Source organism: Cygnus olor, chromosome 2 (genome assembly GCF_009769625.2).
Source record: "Cygnus olor isolate bCygOlo1 chromosome 2, bCygOlo1.pri.v2, whole genome shotgun sequence".
NCBI classification, from domain to species: Eukaryota; Metazoa; Chordata; class Aves; order Anseriformes; family Anatidae; genus Cygnus; species Cygnus olor.
In genome coordinates this window covers 52,775,793-52,781,792 of record NC_049170.1, presented here as the reverse complement: position 1 = coordinate 52,781,792, position 6,000 = coordinate 52,775,793, and the positions used below count along the sequence as shown (strand labels likewise).

The window sequence follows — 6,000 nt, the reverse complement described above, 5'->3', positions numbered from 1 at the left end:
GCCGCCGCCGCCGCCGCTCCCCCGCCGGGGCTCCCGGCCGCCGCTAGCCCCGGCCCCGCCGCCGCGCTGCTGCTCCACCCGCCGCCGGCCACCGCCGCGCCGCCACCACCGCCCGCAGGCAGCAGCGGCGGCGGCCCCTCGGCGCCCGGGGGCGGCGGTGCCGGGGCGGCCGTGGGCCTGCCGGCGGCGGGCGGCGTCCCCGCGCCGTTCCCTCACGGCGACCCGGCCCTGAACGAGCAGGAGAAGGAGCTGAAGCGGCGGCTCAAGAGGCTCTACCCGGCCGTGGACGAGCAGGAGACGCCGCTGCCCCGCTCGTGGAGCCCGAAGGACAAATTCAGTTACATCGGCCTCTCGCAGAACAACCTGCGGGTGCACTACAAAGGTGAGGGCCGGCCGCCCGGCGAGGCGCCCCCTGGCTCCTCCGCCTCCTCCCCCCCCGGGGGGCAGCGGGCCCCCTTTTTGCCCCTTTTTGCCCCATTTTCCGCCCCCTGCCCCCCGGCTGTTATGTAAAGCCCAGGTATCGCACTGGGGTTTGGGGCCGAGGCAGGAGAAGAAAGGCTCGGCGTGACGTGTCCCGCTGGTGGCAGTGAGCAGGAAAAATAAGTGTGTTTTTCTCTTTTTTTCCCTTTTTTGTTTCCTTCTCTCAAGAAAATCAAGGGTTAAGCGGAGTTAGAGCAGCCAGCGTTAAGCCATTAAACGCGGAAATGACGGGAGGGGAAAAGTGGAGAGAAAAACAGGGTTTATTTTTAAACTGTGAAAAATGGAATTAAAGTCACCGGTCGCAGCCTGGCCTGGCTGCGGGGTGGCTCGGAGGAAGGGCTGACAATAGGGCTTCTGTCCCTAAAGGTGGCTTTGTAACTTTGTGCTCACGGTTCGAGTTGCTGCTGCTGGGAGGAAAGATAAAAATCAACGTATGTGCTTGCAAAAATCCGCAAGAGGCAACAGTAGGAGAACGTAAGTGTTGGTTGTTATGAAATGTCATAAAACCTGGAAACAGAAGCGTACGCTCTGACCTGAAAAAACACAGCCACATCTGGTGTTCTAGGCCCCGGTCCTAAAGTAGAAGTGTTGGGGATTCAAAACCACTTCTGAGTTGGCTGCAAAGAACTGGATCTTTTGTCGGTCCGTAGGCAAATGAGCGGAATGGGAGGGGAGAAAAACAACCTTGCAATTACCCTTTCTCGGAGTTTACAGTGGTGAAATTCAAGTGAAATCTCGATAAACATGTTACTGTTTAATCAGAGGAGGAAAACGGCAACACAAACACATGGCAGGATTTGGCTCCCGTGAAAGGATTAAATGTACCCTCGGACTTTTTTTTTTTTAATAGAGAGGCTTTATTATTACATACAGAGCACTCTGTTAAAATGCAAAGTTTAAGGCACCGTACAAAGCTAATAAAGGGGGCAGATGACTAGCTATAGAGCAAGTTTCTGGGAGGCACCGAGTGATCTAAGGACATGTTATTTAATCCTCAACTTTAAATTTCCTGGCTTTTGTTCATTTTTTTATGATCTTGTATTTTTAGAAGCATTTTGTATTTTCTGCTGCTTAGTGGCTGCAGCTTTTTTTTTTTTTTTTTTTTCCGTAGGATGATCATACCTTTATGGCCATCAAGTTCTTTTGTTGTTTTGCTGTTGTTTTTTTTATTATTATTTTTTCATTTGACCTACTCTTTTTGCTCATAAACTAGAACTTAGAGACTCTTGTCTGCCAGTGGCATTGTAGAAGTATATTTTCAGGCTTTGTTTGTGCTATCTCTTTTTTTCCTTACCTCTCTCTTACTATTAAAACAGAAATTTGTTCCTTCAAAGAAATTACAAGAGGCTCCACGTGCTTCTGAAGTAGGGGTAACATAGGAAGTACTGTGGGTACTCTAGCAGAAGCCATAAAGCACAGCTGGTAGGTTATAATAATAAAATACCTTTACTCTGGCTCTTAAGTAATAGTAAGTGATGAAGGTTGAAGAGTTCTTAAATTAGCCCAGAGGACTGTGAAAAGGAGAGGTGCCAATAGAACATGAATACGTTTTTCTTTCTCCTAACTGCAAATGGGAGTGAATGGCCTCTTAAGAGGCCTATCTTTTCATCCTGGTAATGTAATGAAGGTGGCTGTTAGGGCAGCCCCGGCGTAGCTGTGACCAGCCTGGCACCTGGAGCTGGTACCTGGGCTGGGTGGTGAACTACTTGGGAACTGGGGGGAGCACTAAAACTTCTCCTTTTTTCCCTTCCCTGGATTCTGCAGCCCTGTGAATATGATAAAAGGGAGAAAACGAGGAGGTTCAGTGAGGAGAATGAGGGAAGAGAGCATGCAGAAATGTGGTTAGTGTTGTGAAATGTCGTCTCTTCAAATCAGTTGCAAGTAGAGGTCTCACAAGAAAGCAGAGCGTCTTCTGGTAGAATATCGACACTTTCAGTGCTGCTGTCTACGTAGCCATGAAAGAATGGTAAACATCTTTATAAAAACAAAATTTGAATCGCACATTGGGCGCAGATTAAGATCTGTTGTATTCTGGACCAAGATATCCAGGAAAAGGGAGAAGACTGGTCTGTCCAAAGAAGCCAGTAATGAAAATCAGTTCTGTTTACTATTATGGTAATTGTACACACTCTCAAGCTTTCCCTGCTGTCTCTGTAGCTTTCTGACCATAGAATTGTTTTTCTGGAGTAATTTCCTCCTGCCTGTGACTGACAGGAGACACTTCTTCTGGCAACATCAGTGCTTCTCTTCACCCTGGATGTGTTGGGGGTACTTGCATCTGAAAAAATGGTGTGTCGAGGCAGGGAACAATCAGGAAAACAACACCTTCAAAGTCACTTCTTCATATGGCTTCATAATTTTAATGTGCTGGTGTATTGTGAGCAGTGACACTTTTATTTTCTTGGTTTGTAAGAGAAATGATGGTCTTCTCTGTGTGATTTTGAAGATTCTTCTAATTTTCTTGCATACCAGTGGACAACTTGTATGGAAACGTGAGCTGCAGTAGATGTCTCTTTCTACCCATTGGCAGCTGTTGTGCTTTGTACTGCATTTTTGGACCTGAAGCTTTTTGCAGGCATCCTAGAGAGGGCGTAAAAGTCAAAACTGCCACAAAACCAGGTATTGATCAAGGGGTGAAGATTTAAAATCAATCGCATAGTCTGGCTTCAGGATAACAACTCTTTAAACTTTGTTGGGGTGAACAAACCCCAAGGATCGGTGCTCGTATTCTTTTGTTATCTCTCAGAATCGCAGTGTTACTTGAAAAGGAAAACCTCCATGGGGAGGTGGTTGAAGGGAAGATGCACTGACAGGCATGTTGTTTACCAGAACAAGTGTAATTTCTTTCCACAGTGAGTAATTCTGTTACACTTTTACAAATTCTGACTCTTGATTAGGAAGCTTTGTCAAAATCTGGATATGAAATACATAGTATTGGTATTAGTGATACTGTAATACATTAAGCCCTGGGTATACCCAGGGGTATTTTTGGTTTTAAATGGATGGATGTATCTTTCTGTGTTGCTGCCAGTTAGCTGTCCAAGCTGATAAAGTTAACGCTGTCCTTGTGACTGTTGTTTGTGGTATATCTATGTAGGGGAGAAGTGAAAAACAGTATAAAAAACTAAAATTTGTGTAATCTCACGTAATTGTCATATTAACAGCACTGAGCTGGAGGTAAGTCGTAAAGGAAACAGGGTTCAGACCAGTGTCTGCTATGTGTAAACCATTTATTACACAAAATGTATAGCTATTAAGGTAAGACATCTTTAAAAATATTTCTACAGTATTCAGAATTACTGCGTGGATCTTGTGGAAAAACAACAACTTCATAAATGGTGTATGTAATGTGAATGTTCCAGTAGACAGGCAAGCTGTTTCCAGTAGATAATAATCTATGCAATGTAGTATAAGGAGATAAAAATATAGACAGACCTAACCAAGGCTGCAACTGTGAAGGAAACTGTATACAGAAGTGTGTAAACAGAATAAATCATTAGTGATTAAAACCATGGAAGGTCCTCTAGTAACTTCACTTAACTTGTCTCGTGACAATTGTCCAAAAAAAGCTGAGAAAAGTTACTCAATTTTGAGTAAGCAGCCATTGCGTGAACTTGCTCTAATGTGTCACAGGCCAGGAAATCTTAGCCAGACACTTATTTACAGTTCAGTTGCCTTTGAACTGTCTCTGGTGCCAAACTGAAAGAATTCTATTTTATTTTCCAGTGCAAGTTCTGCCTCTCAACTTCTGGAACAAACAAAAGGGGATTCTATAGCAATAATTGTGTTGTCATTCAGTGAGGCAAGGCTTGTGTCAATTTTGCTGGCAGAAAACACTTGAAGCACATTCAGTACTCAGTGTAAGACACAGTACACCATGTCTGCTTTGGACACCCTTGGAGCTCTGAGATGTCTTCCTTTGTTAAATGGGGGGGGCAGAGTTGAAGTCAAGTCAGTAATTTGTGCAAGTCTTTTTTTTTTTGTTTTTTTTTTTCTGGTCTCAGTAAAAACTTCTGATGAATTCAACAGAAGATAAGGCCTTGACTATTTTATTTCATTGGTCCAAGTAATTGAACCACCTGTTGGAAATAACTTCAGTTAAGCTTATGTAAACTTCATTTAAGGATTTAAACTGTATAAACTCGTTTACCTTTGAGGTTGACACTCCTGCAGTTTCCGTTGGACTGTTTGGTGCGTGTGCACAATGCACTTTAGATTTAGGTTCAGAAATAGGTTTTTGAAAGTTGAGATTTCCTCTCCAAATATGTTTTTATCTGAGTTGTTTTTTTCACGTAGGTGGAATTTACATTTAGATTGATTATTTTTACCAAAAGTAGTGTCATTAGTCCTTTAGCATGATTAAATTGAAATTAATGCGAATGCTTAAAAATGTTTAAAAAAAAAAAAAAGCTTTACTTATGGTAGACTCATAGTTGTTGAACACTTAATGAAAACCAAGTAGAAAACATTTCTAGTGATTGAATATATCTATGACAAGGGTTACTGTGTAAAGCTCAAGCTCTCTGCACCTGATTTTCCTTCTCCCTCCAGTGCATCTGTTTGCAGAATTCTTATTTTAATGCTGAAAATGATAAATTTTTAGTGTTAAACAATATGTGCTTTAAAAGTATTCACTTTAATACTTGAACTGTAGCTTACAACTATGCAAGAACTCTGCTTTAGGTAACACAGGGCAGTGTTCGTATAATCTACTACAGGCATTTGGGACTGTTCAGAAGTTCAGAGTTGGGTGTCTAAGTTCCTTTGTACTCAAAAGCAAAGAAGTGGGGATTCAGATTACCAAAGAACATGGCAACGTGATGTCAGGTGTGTTTTCCTCTCCATTTCCAGCCATTTTAAGGTGAAGGATGTTCTGAGCAGAGTGTGGTTTCTTAGTTAATTCCATCTGTAGGAGTTTGCTCGTTGTCTCCTTGGACACTGACATCCTTTGGTAAGAAATTCTGCAGCTTAGCAGCCCGCTGTGTAAAGAGCCTCTTTCTTGTTTTAAAGCAGCCTGATAACCAGCTCCTCTTGACTCCTCCTCGTGTAGTCCAAGATAGCGTGGTAGTACTGAAGAGCTCAACCAGTGCGTTGGGACGGCATGGAGGTACCTGGAGTATTTGAAAGGAGTCAACTGTTGGATGCTGATAACTGTGCTGTTATAAATAACTGTAAGTAACTGTAAATGACAGCAGTGTGCTCAGGTAGTAAAATGGGATTCATATGAGATTACACTAAAAGGCCAGCAGATCTAAATTTAGGGTGTCTTTTGTGTTTAATGGGATGAAGGTAGTTTTGGGCACTGACTTCCCCAAGCATGTTGCTTCACCACATGAAGTGTTTGGCAATGCTGGTAAGGTATCCTGTTACTTCTGCTCCTGTGATGACCTGTTATTTGCACTGTGACAGCTGTGTGTGGCTGCGAATGGGATCAGGGAACTGATCTGCTGTTTAAAAAATCTGGTAGTTTTCTTAAAGGCAGATCAGTTAAATCAGTCCTGGTTCATGGTGTGGCCTTGC

The 6,000-nt window shown here is 43.3% G+C and overlaps 1 protein-coding gene across 2 annotated transcripts in view; it reads left to right on the top strand.

Annotated features, from left to right (window-relative positions):
• Positions 1–212: 212 nt before the first annotated feature.
• The window catches only part of RANBP9 (RAN binding protein 9), a 38,971-nt gene continuing 33,183 nt past the window's right edge, over positions 213–6,000 (top strand). Inside the window, exon 1 of one of the 2 annotated variants that reach the window (XM_040546383.1) lies at positions 213–382. The gene's annotated coding sequence lies outside the window, so the exon portion shown is untranslated. Of the gene's footprint in view, positions 383–787; positions 955–6,000 lie in introns of those variants that run through there. The other variant, XM_040546382.1, reaches the window with a different exon arrangement.